The sequence below is a fragment of the Drosophila teissieri genome, chromosome 2L (assembly GCF_016746235.2).
Source record: "Drosophila teissieri strain GT53w chromosome 2L, Prin_Dtei_1.1, whole genome shotgun sequence".
Classification (NCBI taxonomy): Eukaryota; Metazoa; Arthropoda; class Insecta; order Diptera; family Drosophilidae; genus Drosophila; species Drosophila teissieri.
This window is the reverse complement of record NC_053029.1, coordinates 19,955,525-19,976,011: the sequence shown is the minus strand read 5'-3', so window position 1 is coordinate 19,976,011 and position 20,487 is coordinate 19,955,525. Positions and strand designations below refer to the sequence as shown.

Genomic DNA, 20,487 nt, shown 5'->3' with positions numbered 1-20,487 from the left:
CATTTTTGAAGGATGGTCAAACGATTTTGTTTCAAAATATTCAGTTTTGAGGTATGGAAAATGCTGAATTCCTTAAGTGCTTATATTTTCTAAACTAAAAGTTTTTTCAAAATTCTAAAGGGTGGTCAAACGTGGTCAAACGAAGTTATTGCGATTTAAAAAAAAAAAAGTCAACTTTTTGAAGTTCGAAAATTTTCGAAATTTCGATTCATATCTGAAATGACTGTCAAAAAAAGTATTGTGGTAAACATGTCAAAGATGTCAAACGATTCACCTTTCAATTTCAAAATTCATTTTGCAGACCCAGCTTCTTTGAGCTGTTTCCTTATGGTTACTATTATCATTAATTTTATTTTGCTCGTGATTGCCTCAATGAAAAAGGCAGAAAACCGCAAAATTGCGTTTTATTTGTCACATATCACGTATACTCTCGTAACAATCTCGGCACCTTTAACTTCAGCGAATGAAAATGAACATAAGTACACTTAATTAAATTCCAGTATACAAAAATAAACTTGCTTTAAATATTTATTGCATTAAATGCATTGTTTTCGTCATGTGTTATTGTATAAAATACATTTGAGTCAAATATCAAGATTTGTGACATTCCATTTAATTTGAAATTTCAAAGTGCTTTCAAACTTTTTCAAGGAAAGAAATTGCTTCATTGAAATATTTTGTTTTGGTCAGAGCAAATTGTAAATGAAATCATTGCTGAAATTATAATTGTATTTATCTAGATCGACAATTTAAAGCAGGTGGCAGGTATTTTTCTCAAGATAATTGGAAAGTAAACATATCTACATATAAATTTAAATATGGACTATTACAATACCCTAGATTCAAAACAACTGTGCATAAATCCAATGTGAACAAGAGAGAACGCAATAACTTTGGTTACACTTTACTTAGCTGATTGTATTAAGAGGGACCATTCTTAACAAGTTCTTTTCGAAACCAACTTGTCACTTAAAAAAGATTTGCGCGCCTTATCTCAACTGTCTTGCTTGTATAGGTCTCAACATATTGACGTTCATACGGATGACCAAACGGACAGACGGACAGTCATGGCCAGATCGACTAGGCTAGTGATCCTTATCTTTATAGGGTCAGGGAACGCTTGCATCTACATGTTTCAACGAATACGTACACACTTTTACTGCACGAGTACTGGGTATAAAAATGCGAAACTGATATACCGAAAAGAAGACGCCTGTGGTTAAATGAAATGAATTCTTGAAATTTCTCAATTTCATGAATTTGGTGTTTCGCATTGTTTACGTTAATGCTTGTAACGAACTGCTGCTTGCAACGAACTACTTGCGGCTAGCTCAGTAGATTTCGTGTGTGTTGTCTAGCTCGGAGCTCAAAAAAGGTGGGTTTCGGTAAATCGAATTTTTTGAATTTGAAAGCTGGAATCGTGTGCCCACGTTTGCCCACCTTTAGATTTTTGAAAAAGTTTTATTTTTGAAAATATAAAGAATTAAGCGTTAGCCCATGTCTCAAAACTAATGCATTAAAACCCATTTGCCCATCCTATACAAATTGTTTTTATTGTTTGCCCACCCTTAAAAACCAAAATATTTTCGTTTGTCCACCCTTAAAAAAGAAGAACCTTCTTTGAGCTATCACCCTATCACCCGTTTATCAGTAACAGCACTTTGCAGTTTTCAGTTTCAATGGTCTTTATTATCTCTCGTGGGACACTTGGAATAATTTGTCCGCTGCGAGATCCTCCCCTGCTTGGGTGATGTTCCTACCCCAGGAACTACAGGTGCCACGTGTGATTGTTGGCGAGGAGTTGGGCTGTTAGGGAAGCGTCGTCATTCCTAGACTGGGGTGAAAAAGTGCTGGACTCTCAAGGGAACCGCCGTGCTTGCCACATCCTCCTGTCTATAGTTTTGTCCCGGCCGTTCCCGCCAGACGTATGTCCAGTTTCCAGTTTCAGTTAGCAAGACGCCCAGTGAAAGACGGCCTTTTCTCAACCTGGTGCGGACGTCCCTCGATGCGGCTTCCTCGTGAACCTCGTTTCCGCTGTCCTGAATCTCGTCGTCCTTGATAACGCGTCCTGTGAAGGTGGGTGCTGGGCACTTGGCCGGAACGCCAGAATCTGGTTTCGATTAGTTTGGTAGCACGACGTCTCAACTTGGTCACTTGCTTCGTCCTGAACATCTCGACGTAACGATCTTGCTCCTTGCTGGCTTTCACGGCCGTACTTTATTTGCTTGATTACTCCCTTCACGATGTTCACTATATTTTGGTTCTCTTTGACTGTGTTGCTTCCAGCTGCCTGCTTATATGGGTTTCCCTTAACAGTGATTCCTTTATTTCTCCCCAGGTGCGAAGCCACGGTCCTACCGTTTGTCTGATTCAAAGTCCATATTTGTATCGTTGCTTCCTCTGATCTTCTGGCGTTCTCCTCTACCTTGTGCCTTCTCGCTCCTCGTTTCCACGCTTTCTTTTCTCCAATCTCTCTTTCTCCAAACTCTCTTTTTCAACCTTTTTGCATTTGTGCGGGGTTTTTAACGCTACACATGCTATTGTGCGAATGGTTTAATCTGTTGGCATGTTGTTTACTTTTCAACACACTTCTCGCTTATTGACTTTATTTGAAACTTCAAACTTCCCCACTTCCGATTTCGCAATTGGGCCCAATTTTCCTGTTTGTAGCTGAGCATTTATGAAACTTTTAAGGTTTAAGTTCTCTGGGTCTGGCAATTCGCCCCTAACACTTGGCGAACTTTATATCCATGAGCTTGAAAGTTGGCTTCTGCTCGAAGGTTTTGAGTACTTCATTAGGGCGCTTTGTTACTCATTATGTGCGCACATTACTCAAACCAACGAGCAACTTTTCACCCGAACACACTTTCAAACTGCTCGGTACGAACACACACATGCATATTTAATGTTAATCCTTTTTCAAAAGATTTTCCACCCACTCGCTACTCGCATACACCATTCCTTAAAGCTATACTTTAAATACCATTTTGCAATACCTACTATGATTTGCATAGCTCAAAACTGTTAAAAACTTTAAGATCGTGTTTCTTCAAACTGAATTTTTATTTTAAAAATAACACAAATACTACAAAAAATACATGATATTCGGAAAATCCAATCCAAGTAGTGAAAACAAAGATTTTGCATAATTTTAAAATGATCCCACGCGATATCGACGTAGTTTGTGCAGTGTAGTTCCTTGGAGTTCCTTGCCATTCCTCGACTGCTGCCCTTTCGGTTTCAATCAACAGCAGCAGCAGCTGCCTGAATATTTTCATTATTAATGCTCGCCAGCAGTCATCACATCTCGCCCTCATTTACGCCCCAGCCCACCGACTGCTCCTGCCTTTTCCCTTGCCTGCCTCCCACCTGGCCTCTGCCCAAATGCCACAAGCACCTCCACCCACCTCCGTCCGGAGCGTCTGCGGCGCAAGTGCTGACTCGGCTTTTTGTCTAGAGTTGCAGCCACATTGCGTTGGTCATGAGCAGACTTTATCGTTCCGAGTGGGTTTCTGCTTCCTGCCTCTCCTCGGCGGCGCCTTCCCCTTTCTATGCTGGCTTTTCCCATTTCGCCAGACAGTGCTGGCGCTGAGTTGGCCCATCCTTCTTACCTGTGCCAAGTTTTACGCCGTTATGCCAAATCAATTGTTTGTAATGAACTTGCAACGGTGTGCTGCCTCTTGGCTTCGGCAACCACTGTGGGCAGCGTGGCAGAAACTAGTGGGCAAAATGAAGTACATTGTTGGGCTTCACTAACATCAGATGAACATTTGTTACAATTATTAAGGAGTTCATTACAAAAATAACAAGATCACGGATTAACATTTAATTAATAAAAAGTATACCCTGCAGCAAAAAAAAATTGTCATCTAAAATGTAAAAAAATAACATACTTTACTTGAAACAAATTCATCAATTTTGCATAAATGTAATAAAAAAGTATTCAGTTATATCTAAAATACATCTAAATAGATATCAAATATTCATCGCACCCTGCAGCAACGAAAAATTGACATCTAAAATGTAAAAAACATAACATACTTTATCGAACAAATTCATCAATTTTGCATAAATGTAATAAAAAAGTATTCAATTAGATCTAAAATATTTCTAAATAGATATCAAACCATGTCTGTAATACAGCCAGCACAGTCATTGTATTTTTTTTTTTACGTGCTAATGATAATCCGAAAGTATCTTCCAGAACGCCTCTTAAGATGCTTCTTGTGTTCAGCGAGCTCACAAGAATCCCATTACCGCAACAATTGAAATTAATTAGAGCTGTAATTTGATTAAGCACAAAAGCTCATTCTTTCACTTTCTCTCCCTGTTGGTCTCATTTGTCGGCTGTCTGCATAAATATATTAAGCAGCATAATGCTGTGCGCGTATTGCTACAAGTATTTGCATTTTGGCACAGGACTTTTTCATGCTTTTGTTTCTTCATTAAGTAATTGCTCCCTGTTTTCCCCAAAGATTTCTGCTTCTCACAGTGAAACCGAAGCACCCAAACCGACACGTGTTAAGTACATATGTAAATGAAGCCCCTATACCGATACCAAAAGTCTCAAAAACCTGACACACCAGCAAACAAACTCAATATAATTTAAATGAATTTTTTGTGTTGTACATAGAGGGTAGTTTTGAGGACTGAACATTTTGGTGAAATGAATGTGTAATCCAATTAAAAATGATAAGTAATTTAAGTTGAGAAAAAATTGCTAAAAAGAATTTAACGGGTTACATACGATTTTGAATCTAAACGTTTAAAGGAATCGTTTTAAATATAAAATTAAAATCATAAAAGAGTATCTAAAATGAAAAAATGACACATTCATTTATTATTGGGATTTAAAAAAGTTTGCCATACAAGTAAATTCTATATAGGACGCATATATTTTGAAAAGGCATACTAATTTATATAAAACGATTACAGGGTATTAGTAGTTCAGTGCGCTTACATTGGCGAGGCCGGTCCTCATACAAGGATTTTATTGTTTGTTGACTTGTTCGTCGCTCTGGGGCGTGAACTTTGCTTCACATCTCATTGTCATCGTCTTGTTCCCCGCCTCGCATATTGAAAATTTAAATTGGAGTGGGTGGCGTAGGCAGCCGGCGAAGATCTGTTAACATCTTGAGCCACATTGACGCCTCGGTGTGAAACATTTACGCAACGCTCGGTATGGGGTTAGCTTTTCACTTCCCCACGAGGGATTGGGTATGCCTCCTTGCCTAGGCTGATTATGAGTTTTCTTTGAGGAAATTGGCAATTGCAAATCAATTTAGGCAACAACTTTGCATAAATCAAACGCTTGAGCACCGTCAGCTGTTTGAAATGTCTTTGGCAAATTGGAAAAGCGAGCGGGTATCTTCACATGTCCTGGGGGCCGGGAATGTTATTCTTTCAGTTTATTTGCCAAAAATGAAATAAGGAAGCAATTTTGCAAATTTACAGAGGACCAATGGAAAAAGTTTTTCTCTCCTGCTCTTCCGGTCTTTGGGTCATAACAAAGGATGGAAATTTGGCATAGCAGGCAGAAACCAGAGGCAAATACCAAGAAAAAATTAACAGAATTGTACACAAAGTAAAGTAAAGGCAAATACATAAAATATGTGCTCCACTCCCCAGCTCATTCGAGGAGTATTCGATAACAGTGGGGGCTGAAATGAAACCAATCCTGGGCAAAACCCATTTGCGCCTTGCTCTCCACACTTGACTGATTTTACTTAGCTTGGGCTCGGAATTCCCAAAACCTCCTTCCACTTCTATGACAACGTCTCTCTCAATTCTCAATTCCTGGCTAACGCAAAGCAGCTCAAAGTGATTGATGGTCGAATGCATAAATTATTGATGGCCAGCAGACAATGCTTCAAGTCTGCTGAAGATGGCTAAAGGCAAGAGCTTTAGTGGGTGAGACCATAAAAATTTGATCTGAAAGGGAAATGTGCCAAATTGTTGAACAGTATGCTGCCCCTCTTTTTTCTGGTTCTTCAAGGTGCAGAATAAGTAAAAGTAAACTAAGGAGTCATTGAATTATAGATGCAAATGGTTTACAGCCAGTAGATAAGTTACACTATCCTTGTATAATGAAATTAATTACATCATGATACAAATTGATATCTATGGAAATGTGGAATGTTAGAAGGTGCTTTCTAACATTCCACATTTCCATAGATACCAACGTTTCCTTGACCCTTGAGTATGCACTCCTCATTCGACCTAATCCCTCTCGAAATAGCTATTTTACGGCTATGTACATTTTCCTGGCGATTTCTTGGGTTTAGATTGCGTCAAATGCTTTTTATAGATCTCTGCTCAATGTCTGAAGCAAAAGAGGCGTAAAAACAATTTAAGCGTAATTTAAAGCTTAGAGCTTCATTTAAAGCAGACAAAAGTGAAACGGATAACGCAAGTCTCGGAAGGTTTTTCGTAATTGTTGGGTGAGTGATGATGGCAAACATCGACAGTTTATTAGCCCCGTGGACGACTGCAAACTGCTGCCCAATCATTGGAAATACGAAAAAATTCCCCCAAGAATTTACCTATTAAATGACGTTCGAAAATGTTGTACAAAATGAACTGAAGGATCTAGTTCAGGGCCTGAAGGATGTGCTTTCAACTTGAATTTCAATAGATTCTCAAGTGTTGGGTCCATCAAACTGGGTCAACTTAAGGTTTCCATAAGCCTCTTTAGCTTCAAGTACCCACACATTTTTTTAACTGATTGCACAGTTTTTCTCTCTTAATTTTACCCCTTCAGTTTTCGTCCCCTTCTTATACGAGTACAAGTGCTCTAAGCCTTTGAAGCTGAGCAGCTTAGGAGCTTTGTAGCTTTTGCTGAAAGCCTTGTGGTTCCTTAGTTGATGTCCACATTTTAAAAAGGTAATAGCAACGACAATCTCTGGTTGTTTAAAGTTATACCAGCTGCCAATCAGTGGATAGGGGGATGGGTTCAAGAGTTTGGGCGGGGACTCTATGGAAATTGAAATCGTTGAGCATAAGTTTCACACAAGCGTGATAAAAACACTTCAAGTGGTAGGGATTGACAATATGAAGAGAGTGCACTTGAAAAAATCAAACGATTTTGTTGTCGTGTGAAAACTATTGTAAAAAGTTAAACCTTTTTAAAACAACTTTCCCTACTCTACTTGAGACTTCGAATATATAGATATTAATCAATCTTAATTAATTTCTTAATTATTTGTTGTATGATTCTTATTCACAATTTTTTTCCCTTTAACGTTGTATGAAAAATATTATGCTTTGTGATGATTTCTTTTTGCGTGGAGCTTGTGGTGCTGTAAGATGTTATTGACATGTGTCACATGTCTCAATGCCTTAGCAGAGTGGAACAGAGCTTTCGAGAGGGGGTAAAGTTGTTGAGCTGACGGAGGAGTGTGCTCCAAATTGCCATATAAATATTTATCGCACATATCGGATATAAGGATATCATTTATTCATTTACCCCAGAGACCGAATTTCCGCTTATGGCGTATTTATACATCTATATGAATTCAGATAGATTTACGACTTGCGAAAAAATAATTGGGTTTAGCTCCCACGACACGCAGACAAAAAACTTCGAGAATATGGCTCAAAGATTTGATTATCTGTATCAGGGAAAACGACCAGCAGATATTTGGAACACGGAAACGTGCTTTTTCAGCAAACAGATCTGACTGTAATATAAGTTCAGTCAGAGGCCAAAAGGTTGCCGTCCGAGAAACAAAACCATAAATAAAAGCGGAAAATCTGACGAATTAAAACTTTTGCTGTGGTGGTAGTATATTCATCCAAAACGTCAAAGCTAATTTCAGTTCAGTCGGCTAAACTAGAGCAAGGCATACTTATAGAATTGATTTCATTGTTTCTAAACAAAATCGTTTCCACAGGAATATCTCTTTTTTTGCAGAACAGAGAAGAGAGTAAACCGTGTCCAATTAAAAGTTTGTCCCCTAATAAAACACAAAATTATTAAATATGCCATTTAATATGTATGCCCCGGCCTCAGAAAACTTGTCACTCAGCCGCATTTCGTGTTACAGTTTCTCGTTCTTTGGCTGCCAAGTCGAACTACTTCCCTTCTGCCCCCAGATGGCCCAAGAAGTCCGTCTGTCTAAACTAGTTTGCTAGGTTGATTGGCTGACTTGGGCTGCCAGTTAACGACTTTCCAAGCTTCCCAGAGATCGTTGGATGCGGCCCACGCGGAGCTCTGCTGGACTTCGCATTAATGGCTTGACCCAAAAGACACTGCTAAGAAAATCAAATCGAGTAAATATTAATGACAATGTGTGCGAGAGCACACATTTGGGAATTTAAATAAATTATTGCACATTTACAGCTTAGGAATCACATTAAAATGTGTTTGCCTGCATGGTCTAGTTATCGATTTTGCTTTTAGATTGATTTCCAATGCGATTAGCTAGCCCTATGGCAGCCTCTGTGTGTGGGTTTGGGCTCAACTAAGTTGAAACTCGTGTCTGGACAAAAAGATGAAAATGTAGAGGCCTCATGACCCTTCAGGTGAGGTCCCAAGTGCGAAGACTTAAGATGATATGGCTGGTTCTGCTCTCAGATTAAATCTCCTATTTTCTATGCCTTTTTAATGCAGTCTTTAATATAAAATTCGTTTAGGCTCAAACGAAAATAAAACGGGAGGGAACTTCACAAAATAAAAAATCCCGGAAAATGATAATGGGACACATTTTTGTTTGGTTAGATACCGAAAAACTATTGTGCAACACAGCAAACGCTTTAGTTACCACTAAGCCCTCTTTCTTAAAGAAATATACTTCACGTAACTTAAACTAAAATTAATTATTTAGCCAGTTGTGCCAGAGGTTAGACAACTTAAAGGTCTTTGGACTTGGCTTTCGCAAAAGTTCACTCCGATCCAAGGAAAAAGTTAAACTCGCCATTACCCTTTACCTTAATGAACAAAACCAAGGCAAACAAAGAACATTGAGAAGAAAGCAAATCATGATTAGCGAAATTCTCTTATTTGCCTTCATCGGACTTCAATTCTTCATTGTTTCTCAAGCTTGATGTGGGAAACTTTGGTGCAATTAACAGACTGCAGCGAGTGCAGAAGGAGCTCCTGAAACCCAAAACCAGTACGTTACAGCCATTCAAAGGCGCAAACAAAATCGGGAAAGCGAAGAAGAAGGATGAGCCGAGGCATAAGGCTAACAAGTTGCAGCTGGCATCAAATTTCTGCATCTAGATTCTAGAATGACACAGAACGAAAAGTTGTCCAAAGGAGCTGCAGTTTTGGCGCTGCATTCCGGCTTCTTCTCTGCGATTCCTTCTTTATTTCTGGCCCGGTTTTTTTTGGCCAACATATGTTCAGGCCAGGTGTAGGGGGGTAGTTGGTTACTTGACAGGCAGAAGGCATCACAGACTTACACACAGACGAAATGATAAGCGGACCAAGTGTTCGCGACGTTCGGGGAACTTCAAGATATATCTAAATTTAAACATTACATGCGTGTGCTTCAGTGTATCTGTATATACACAAATATATATATATATATATATATATATATATATATACATCTACATATATATATTTGATTCATTTATCAGTCGTGATTTTCCTTTTATTCTCGTCATATGCTTTGTTCAGGTGGCCGTTCTGAACCTGTTCGGTTCAACAGCAGCGGCAACGTGAGCAATGCACAGCAGCAACTTCAAGTTGGATCACAGGAAAAAAAGAAAACAAGAAAGCGGGGAAGTTGGGGAGGTCGGGGAAGTCAGTGTCCCAATGTAGTTAAGCTTATCACACGACGCATTTATACACTTTACGCAGTCAGCAAAAAATTATAAATCGAATTTTTAAAATTTGAAAGCAAAAATCGGCAATATTAAGTTTAGTTTTAAGAGGTGGGCAAACGAAGTTAATTAATTTTAAAGGGTGGGAAAAGAAAAAAATCTAATTTTAATGGGCGGGCAAATAATATTTTGTTTTAACATATGGGAAACGTTTAATTCCATGATAAGACCGAGATTATTTTTTCTAAATTGTATCCTATTGCAATGCAAAATTTTTTTTTTTTAATTTTAAAATGTTTGAAATTGTATTTTTTAAAATTGGACGTGGGCAAACACAACATTAATTGCTGGGTAGACATGGATAAACGATTCTAGTTTTCAAATTTTAAAAATTCTAAATTTTCCAAGCCAAACTTCTTTAAGCTTTCAATTTAATTTGCATTAAGTTTCAGCTTAAGCAAATATAGTATTTTATATCAACATTATATCAATTAACGGAATGCTATTCATTAATGGAATCATACTCAAACGATTAATAAGTTCCTTCGGAATTATACTGTTTAAAGTTTACCTGACATACAATGTATAATTCTACAACCCAAAAATAAGCAAATGAACTTACTGTATGAAACGCACGGATAGCAAAGCCAACTGGCAATCAGTTGCACAACTCAGAACAACCAAATACCAACAATCCGGCCAGGGGGAGATGGTAAATCCTGGTCAGTGGTATCGGTCATTTTTGCCTGAAGGCCAAACCGCAGTCCAGCATCCAGAAATACAGAAAAGAGAGCCAGGGACTTGTGAGGAGTTCGGTGAGCTGCTCCGGATGGTTTTAATATGTTCTGGAGGATGATTCAATTACGTGGACTGCTCCTGTCTCAGTTACGTGGCTGTTGATGCTGCAGCTCTTCGGCTCTCCTGCTGATGGCACTGGGCAAATACGGTGCACTGGCAGAACTGCTATCGGGGATTTTAACATTTAATAAGAATATTTGAGATTTTCTTGGTATCTGAGGTTATAAAATGTGACGGATGTAGCCAAGGCGGAATGCAGAAAGTTTTAAATATGTATTTCAATAAAGCGGTAATATTGTTTTTAATTTAAATGTAATAGGGATTATTTTTCCTTGTTGAGCTACCTGGGACCGGTGGAGTCAACTGTCTTTGTTGTTTTTAATGAGCGTCGACGGGGATCGGCAGAGGGGAGAAGAGAGAAGACGAACGGGGAGGGTCAGAGTCAAGTGCAGTCGAAGGGGTTTTTGTGGTGGTCAACAACACTGTTGCTTACCAGACTAACCGCAAAATCGCTTTTGCTTGCCTCTGACAGACGTCCCTGAGTCAACACCCCTTCCTCTGGCTTGCACTCCGCATATCCTGGTCTTTAAAGGATTTCGTGCCACAAGTTTTCGTTTAAGTGAAAATCATGTTCGTCCTCGTTATGCGTTGGTCACGTTTGTCCATTATTTTGAAATTTCCCCAGGCTGCGCTTTGCCATAATATATTTATAATACCCCTTTTGGTTTGAGTGACAATTTCTGTGTAATATGCGGTGATGAATGACAATAAAGGTTATTTACGGCATGCCCGCTGACTAAGTGCTCTTATAGCAATTTGGAACCATCAACTAGCATGAAAATTTATACTTGCGTTTATGAGTGTTTTCTGTTTTCTGGAAAATAATTTTCAGGAAATAATTTGGTTTGTAATTGTACACGTCACTCGTAGAGTAGGAGGATACAGTAGATCTGTTGAAAAGTATGTAACAGGTAAAAGAAAGCGTTTCAGTCCACATGAAGTATATATATATTGATCAGGATTAATGCCGAATCCGTCTGTTTGTCTGTATGAACGTCGAGATCTCAGGAACTATAAAATCTAGAAAGTTGAGATTAAGTATACAGATTCCAGAGAAGTAGACGCTGCGTAAGTTTATTTACTCAAAGCGGTCAACCATCCTTTATCATAAGAATTTCGTCAAACAACATTTTTTCTTTGGGCATTAGACAACGCACATGCTCTACTTCTAGATCTATTTGAATTTGAATTGAATGTCTCAATTCCCATCTAATTATCCCATTGTGTCAGTGCCCCAGTGTTCTGTGTGATTTATGCCACTTGAGGGAACAGATAAAATAGATCAGCGCCCGAAATGTTTAATGTGGCTCAAGGCGGGGACCCGCGCTTATTGGATAATTACAAAAACAGCGGGGCAAATAAAAATTATATTGTTCGGAGGCTCAACGGATAGCCCGCACTCAGCCACTTAGCTAATGAAAAGGAAAAGCCCCTAAGAGAGAAGCGAATGGAGATATGATATGGGGCGTGTGGCATGCTAAGTGTAATGGAAATTTTTCCCTCGGCCAACTGCTCCCATCCTCTAATCAAACTGGGGCCTAATTGAGGCCGCCTCACTCGACTTGCCCGTTTACCCCATTCCTTAACTGAGTGCCCGGCATTCCGCTGCCTCCACATCAGCATCCAAGAAACACGGCCGTATTTCGAGCAGTTTACGGTAGCTCAGTTTAACGTTCGCCTTTATGGCATTTTGATAGCTGCAACATCTTCTCTAATAACTGCTCAGACATTGGACAATGGGCTGCGAACGGCTGTGCTCAATTAAATAAATCGATAGCTGTTTGCAGAAAATAAACGCTCCTTTACGGGTGTTTGATTGCTTATACATATAAACGCCAATGGAATTTGCACAACAATTAATTGGAATGATTGATTTTATTCGCCTGTCATGCAGCATTGGAATGGTAGGGAAATATTAATCATAATAATTCAAAGCGTCATTTATTAGTTCAGCCGAAAATGACGGAAACATAACTAAAGTCAGTGCTGAAAGATGCCTTGATTTACTAATTAATTTGATTTGTTTGTCTAAAAGGTATTTTCATTTGAATATATTAGGTTTCTTGTTATTCATGCTGTATAATTCTTAATAATAGCTAGCAAGTACATCGCTCTGCAGTCTATATCCCACAATACCCACTGTGCAGTGCAACATTGTGGCATTTGGTCATTGTCACGTCTGCCGCAACTATGGAAGCGTGTGTGCCATGCCAACGAAAGTGTTGTCCGCTCCTCGGCGTTATGGGATTCAGAAACGGAGGGGGCTGGTTTGTCAGTAGGCCGTTTAACTGCGCCCAAATCCCCAAAATGCTACTGCTGCAGATCTGGTTGGGTGGAACCTGCGTTGATTACACTATTGGGGGAGCCGTGACAGTGTAGGCAGACATGCCACTGAAAGATGATGTTCTTGCGAAAGATCCTGTTCTTAGTGTCGTGGCTGTAACTATTTTTACTGCGATTTTCGTGCTCTGGTGCCTTCTTGAAGAAGGACTTACTTTCATCGTTTATTGCATGTGAAAGTTCTGCAATAATTTTTTTATTTACTTGACTTCGCCCCTCTGCAGCTACTAGCTTTTTTTATTGCATGGCAGAGTGAATGGAAAATGGGAAAGAGTAGTTGGGGCAACTATTTTCTTTAGCCCTCAGAAACTTTGCCACATAAAATAAGCGTGGCTTTAAGCTTTCGTAGTCCAATCCATCTGGCTGGCTAATCACTTGGGGCCGTTTTTGCTGCCAATGTCAAAGTGGTAAATGCAGATGCACAGAGGTCAGAGCTGAAGCCAAGCTCTAAAAGTCATCAGCCAGGAGCTCCACAAGTGCCTCAAAGTGCGGGTCACCTCAAAGGCTTGAAGAAAGTGCTTTCGCACTGAGCAGGCATGTAGATAACGAATCGTTCGACTAAGAGGATAATGTGGATATCTGATCCCAAAAACATTGTCGCTGGGCAATCACTTCAGGCGAAGTGCCTGCGCAATTCAAGCTGAGTAGTTGGGTAAATAAATTGGTTGTTCAACATGGCGTGTGTGTAATGCATATGTGGTTAAACATTTCGTATACGCCGGGTATGCCGCACAAAAGGCGAATCAGGCGTAAAGCTCTGTCAACAACATAATGAAATCACCACAAATCAAGCTAAACTATCATGCCGGTGATGCAGTAACCCAAATGGAAAGTATACAATTAAAGTTAGCTTAAATTATATACTTTAATATTCTTTCCACGGTTTTTTAATAGTTCTGAGAAAAATTAAATTTCATTAAAAAATTATGATGTACCTGCTTTTAAATTAAAGGGTCTTTATCTATAGTTCGAAAAGTGAAGCGCGATTGAATGCTCTATTAAATTTATTATTTTTAGAGTGTTCTAATATTCTAATATCTGTTCTAAGATATCAGGCTCGGTCTTTTCTACTTATTGGTCCAAAGTGTTTAAAAATGAATAGAAATCCTCGATTGATTGCCGTTTGCTGTGGGGGCAGCTGCAGTTTTTAGTGCTGCTGCAAATGCATTTATTGTCCTCGAGTACGACAAGTACATGACAATGACAGACACGACAAGCCACAACGCTCCCACGTCCCACATCCTTCCTTCCTTCCGCCCTGACATCCTTCCTTCCTGCCGAGAAACAAGCAAAATGAATTTGCAGACTTAGGAGCTGGGAAATCAATGGGAGACAAAAAGAAAATCTTTAAAGGCCTGGTTGTTCGGCTCCACTCAACTGGCAGTAACTGAACCAACAACAACCATGTCAGCAAAAGAAGATTGATGATCGCTTACATATAAATCATAGTGCATCAGATAGAAGGGAAAGAGGCTGCTCCAATAATATAACTTTTGCCGCAACTAGAAAATTGTGTTTATAAACATTTATGATGGAAATTTCCAACATCCAGAGGGAGATTGAAAACGACCAGAGGACCGAACCACAATGGCAATGATGATGGTGCAGCCGGTGGAAAGCATTAAAAGGCATCAAGTGCTTTAAGGTATTGACTCAACTCCTAACCCGAAACTTGAACACAACATGGATCGATGGAAGGGTAAAGTTTTCAGACTGGCAAAATTATGCTGCAATGGAAAAGTTTGCATTGTCTATCAATTTTTTTTTTATAGTTTTGCATGCTATTCAATGTAATACACTACTGATCTAAAGTTATTAAATTTATGGAAATAAATGTATTAAATCATACCACCCAAGACTCAACGAATATACTCATGAAAAGAATTTAAATTGAATTTTTTCTAAATTGTAAGTTTGCTGAAAACAGATTTAGCTTATAAGAACATATATGAGGCGTTGAAGGCCTCATTCTTTCCTTAGCTCCATTTCTTCACAACTTTTGGCTCATTAATAAAAGTTTGGCCCTAGGCAACCGAAAAACATAGCAATAAATGCAAGAAAAATTGGTAGTGCGAGTGCAAAAAGAAAGCAGAGGGTAGCTTATTCAAATATTTGCTACAAAGTTTTTCCTCAACTGCAAAGAGAAAGTTTTTCAGCCCTTTTGCAGGATTTCCTTCTCGCCGTTTCTGCATTTTGGTCCCTCGACAAGCGTTGATGATGCTGCAACTTTTTATGGTCCATCCAGATGCAAAATTATATCTCAATTTTCGGCAAAGGGTGCAAAAGGGGTTGAATGGTCTTGTATAAGGTAAATAGTTTAGCTTATCAATTTTATGCAAAATGCTCTAAATATTCAGGTAGATGTGCACATTCTGATGTGCAAGTGCACTTCAGATGTCTTATATCGTAATCCCCTATTCTTTCCACCTCATATCTGCTTACAAAACTTTGTCGATGGAAGAAGTTCTTGTGTATTTTTGAGCTTCCCAAAAACAATTCAATTTAATAAACGAAACACTCATTTACAAGTTTTCGTGGTCACAGACACAACAAAACGCTGGTGCAGTTGAAGTAAAGATAGGGTTAAAGTTTTATTTTACTTATTGCTTCGAAGTGATTTGGCTTTTAGTAGTGCTCTCAGGCCCCATTTTCTCCATTTGGCCAAATAGAAAGCACGTAATAAACTCGATTTAAGTGCCGAAAACATACGACCACAGACAACAAACCGAGCGAGCAAACCGAAACCAAAAACGCCGGCAAAGTCCAATGTCCAAGGCAAACAAGCCGAAGCCGGACACAGCTATCTGGCCCAAAGCAATCCCTATTTCCACCGCCCACTACCACCCTACTCAAACATGCAGTGATGCCGGCAAGCCATTCTGAAAAAATTAGGACCAAAAGAGAACAACTAGACGAAATCAAAATAGATTGGTTAGCAAATAATAAACTGGTTTTTCCTATCACAATGTTGGTTCCCAAAAAAAAATCAAGTTTTTTTTATTGATATATAATGAAGTATATATACTTTTTTGGTTTTTATAAATTAAAAGGCAGTTGGTGTTGTTTGGTCTGTTATATCCTACAAAATCTGCCCCCTTTACTATCCCAATTCGGAACCATTTCCCGCATGAATTTAAAGTACATTTATGTCAATCACGCTCATTATGCGCACTCCAGTGCATTAAATTATTCATAGGGACATGGAGTGGAGCATGCGAGGATATTACATCAGATTTCGCTGTCGATATAAATGAAAATTGAGACCGCAGTACAAGGAAGTTGAAATGCCAACGGAAGCCGCCGAATTTGTATGTACTGCCAGATGCTGACCGGCACCGCACCGGGGGAACCCCACAGGATGCAGCTCCGGCTTCCTGCTTCCTGCGGGCTCCACGGCTTGCTTTAGGCCATGGGCAACCGGAAATCTGCACCGCCCGCATCTCTCTTTGTTACCTTTCTCATGATTTTTATGCCAGAGGAAGCTCATATTATAAAACAACAGAGGGCGCTATAATCGTTTTCCTCGACTATCGAATACACCTGGAAATTTAAAAATTCTTTTAGTCTATCGATAGAAGTTGGCAGAAAAAATATAATTAAAGAAATCAAAACAAATTTAAAAACTGTGGGAGTGACAGCCTTTTGCGATTTGCGGGCGCGGCAACGTTATGAATTACTAGAATCGCTACTAAAATCTTCATACAGCAGACAGCAGATATGGCAAAACCCAGCAATCCTACTAGCTGATTAGTTGCTATTTAAAGGTCGAGTAAATCGACTATAACGAGAATTACTAGCTTGAAACACATACATACATACTTCTCAGTATTTTCATCTTTTACCTTAATTAATACCTACTTCAATTAATAAAAGAACTATAGGCTTAAAATAATTGTTATCTTCTGCAATAATTTTTTTTTAAATCTTTATGTTTTTTGTGTACTCATCTTGTGTCGTATTTAATGCTTGTAAAAGCTGTGATTTTTAAATGGAAAAATTCGCTGCCTTGATGCTGCTCATTAAAAGTAAAGGAAAAATGTTGTGACATTAAAAAGGCATCTTCTCAGCGTTGTGCGAATTTTCACTAAAGGAGTAAGAGGATGAAGAGCTGACAGATGCGAGACGGGAGGTGGCAGACATAAAAGTAATGTGTGAACTGCAAATTGCACGAGCCGACAACGGAAATTCGTCGGCTGCCGGCAGTGAAAATGTAAACGATATTCAATGGCTCCATTCCGAATGAGGGATGGCTCAGAGTAAATTTAAGCATTCAATCGTTAAGTTTGTGGTAAATTTCTTCAGCCCAATCCACCGAAATATTCTCTTGCTTTGGGAAGTAATGTCTTTTTCTATTCAAAAAAATCCTCGCCATAATACATATTTGTATAATGATCCGAGCTTGCTTTTTTATGTTTTAACTATCCAGCTCTACTTAAATATTTACTCAAATATCATTTAAATTCAATTAAAAAAATAAGTTCGCCATACGATTTCCGTAATAAACATCAGTTGTCCTTAATAATGAGAGCTACCTCTCAGCAGTTGGAGGTTCAGGCAGCACACAATCCTCAAAATCTGTGGCACATTTCTCAGCTGACAACTGCCGCTCCCGCAGACAACAAGAGACAACAACAATCACGGAAAGTTGTGTGTGGCATGCCCCTCAGGCGTGGCACGTACTCCTGCCAACTGTCAACGCGTCATTCAGCGCGCTAATTAAGTGAAAAACTATGTTACACACAGACAGCCAACGCGCACAAACACATATCTTTTTGACCCAAAAAGCAAACAAAAACAAGTACAAAAAACAAGATGGCTTTCCATACTTAACGGTCACGACTAACTGATACTCCATCTTTGATACTAGGGTTGAACTTTATTCGAAGGTTTAATCTGTATTTTCCAAGGGGTTCTAAACGTATTAGTTTTTTCAGAATGGAACATTAAAAAAAAACACAAAGTATGCATATGCCATCTTACCATTAGAACCAATCTTATTGACTGTGCAGCTGAAGGTGAAATATAAGTAATTATAAATAAACCTATTTTTTGTAAAAATGTATATTTTTATTATAGTCAGAAGGTGGTGGCTGCTATACAAAGAACTTATACCACACGCGACAAATATCGCCTTTGATCCAGCAGTAATAGGTGCGCGCAAAGTTGTTGACAAACAGGGAGGAGCAGATCAGGAGGTGGAGGAGTGGTGCTGAACTGGATCCGAGTCCTGAATCCGAAAGTTTCTGTTTTCCGTGTGCGCCCACATAATTCGCAGCAGCGACAGATGCAAATTTCCCTTCGAGCCCAAAAGGCGCTTAACCCGTTTTCCTGCTGATGGAAAAACAAGCGGAGATTCAGGGCAGAGGTCGGGTCGCTCAAAATCAGAGCAAATAGCTAGGACAAAGGCTTTAAGGGTAAAGTAATGGGGCTGCGTTAAAGATCCGCTTCTGGTTTAAGAGCCTGCTACAAAAAGGAGGAACCGAGTCGGAAACTAAAGCGTTGGCACGTCTGCCAGCCAAGAGTCAATTAAAATTTCTATTTGATTTGGCAAATGTCAGTGGCAGGCAGTCGTTGGCTAACAGACGCTGGCTGGCAGAAGGGACGGGACCTGAAACAGAGACAGGACTCACCAGCCACCCACTCAACCAAGCGGAGGAGCACATGCCCATCCCATTGTGCTGACCAACTGCCAACAGCAGTTCAGACAGATAAGAGCAACTCGAAATTGGCTACAGGTAGACCGGGTAGACAGAGCAAACACAGGATAACGTCCTTCAATGTTCTCAAAAGGAATTTCTCAAAAATTGCAAGGGAGTGAAGCAAGGCAATAAAGTTATCTTTAATTATTGGACTTCCTGCTCACTTAATTTTAGCTTAAGGTGTAATCACTTAGTAAAATATTTATAGTTGAAAATTCTATTCTAAATTAAAAACTTACTTTCGGAGAAAAGAAGAGACGACTGTCATTTTTTAAAGAGTCTAACACTTGACGTGTTTCGACTTTTCTATTTGAATCGCAAGTAATTCCGGCCCTTGTATTTTACTTATCTTTCTCTTTTTAATGAACTACCTAAAAACTCCTAATTTCTCGAATCCTCTGCGACCAATTCCAATTGACTTAAAAAGAACTTTCTGCGGAACATCCTTAAACAAACGATTGGCATGACGACGCTGTCAGGTAAACGAACCCAGTGGCCAATCCAGCCAGACAAAAGATAAGCTGAAGGGAAAACATTCTGAAATTGAGTGCATCCCAGATTTGGAGTTGGAGCTGGCTCACCAACTGCACCCCTTACTGCGAATCCCTTATTTTGATTTTATGTGGCGCAAGCACTAAACCTCCATGGGAACTAAATCAAAGAGAGGCGTAAAACTAATTTTGAACAGTGCAAAAACCGCTAAACGAAATTGCAGCGCTCTATAATTTATGGGGTCATGCGAGCATACCAGCATAAATACATAAAAAATCACTATAACAAAAGCGTAATAGCTACGAAATTTATGACTTGCGGTTGCTACCTAGCACACACACCTGTGTATGAGTTCGCGATAAAAACTTTCTCTGGCGAAATACGTGAGTATTTGCTCCAAAAAGTATGCTACAATAAAGTTTATTCCGAGGGATATTTCCAGCAATATTTGCAATTCGTTTCTGTTAAGCTCTTTTACTACGTTGAGCTGCAAAACACATCCTGCAGCATTTGTTTGAAATGAATCTATTATTTAGTGGGCTAAACTTGTATAGGAAACAAATTTCATGGCTCAGTTATTTTTTGTTTAATTTATTTTTTATTAATATTCATAAAGAATCAGAAAACATAAATGACTATAACCGAATGGGAATCTGATGCTTACCTTATATCAATTAGCTGTACAAATTATAACTATTTTATGTTATAGTTAATAAGAAGGTTAAAGTTCCTTATTTGGAATCTTCTTATAGGAATTATGTTGGGCAGACATCGGTTAAGTCTGCTTCGGTGGGACTTTAGTGTTTCGTTGTCTCTGAGGAATGAAACGATATCTGTTCTTCGACAGTAGGCACCTGGTTCAGTGATCTCTCTTTCAGTCCAGCTTCCTCACTAATTTTTAATAGATTCTTGTATAGTATAGTTCTTTTGGCCTAAATCCTTTGGAACTAGATATTATACGACAACAAAAGAGAACGCTATAGTCGAGGTTCCCAACTATCATATACCAGTTACTCAGCTAGTGGAAGTGTGAACGAGAAATTTGTAAATTTTTCCTGCATATCAATAGAATTTTGGAAAAAAAATAATAAACTGAAAAAAAATTTAAGACTTCAAAAGATTGGCCGTGACACTTATTGGTGGGTTGTGGGTGCTTTCGTTATACCGATAGAAATTGGTAAGAAATAAATAAAAACAATTTTCAAAAGTGTCGGCTTGGCAACATCAGGAACCAACTTGCGCTGCGCCTAAGTCTCTGGAATGCAGGCTTTATCTCAACGTTCTAGCTTTTATCCTTCCTGAGATCTAGACGTTCGTACGGACAGAA

At 39.0% G+C, this 20,487-nt stretch overlaps 1 protein-coding gene across 1 annotated transcript in view; it reads left to right on the top strand.

The window, feature by feature from the left end:
• Positions 1-20,487, top strand: part of LOC122626307 (low-density lipoprotein receptor-related protein 1B) — a 57,577-nt gene that overhangs the window by 13,962 nt on the left and 23,128 nt on the right. The gene's annotated exons all lie outside the window — the stretch shown is intronic.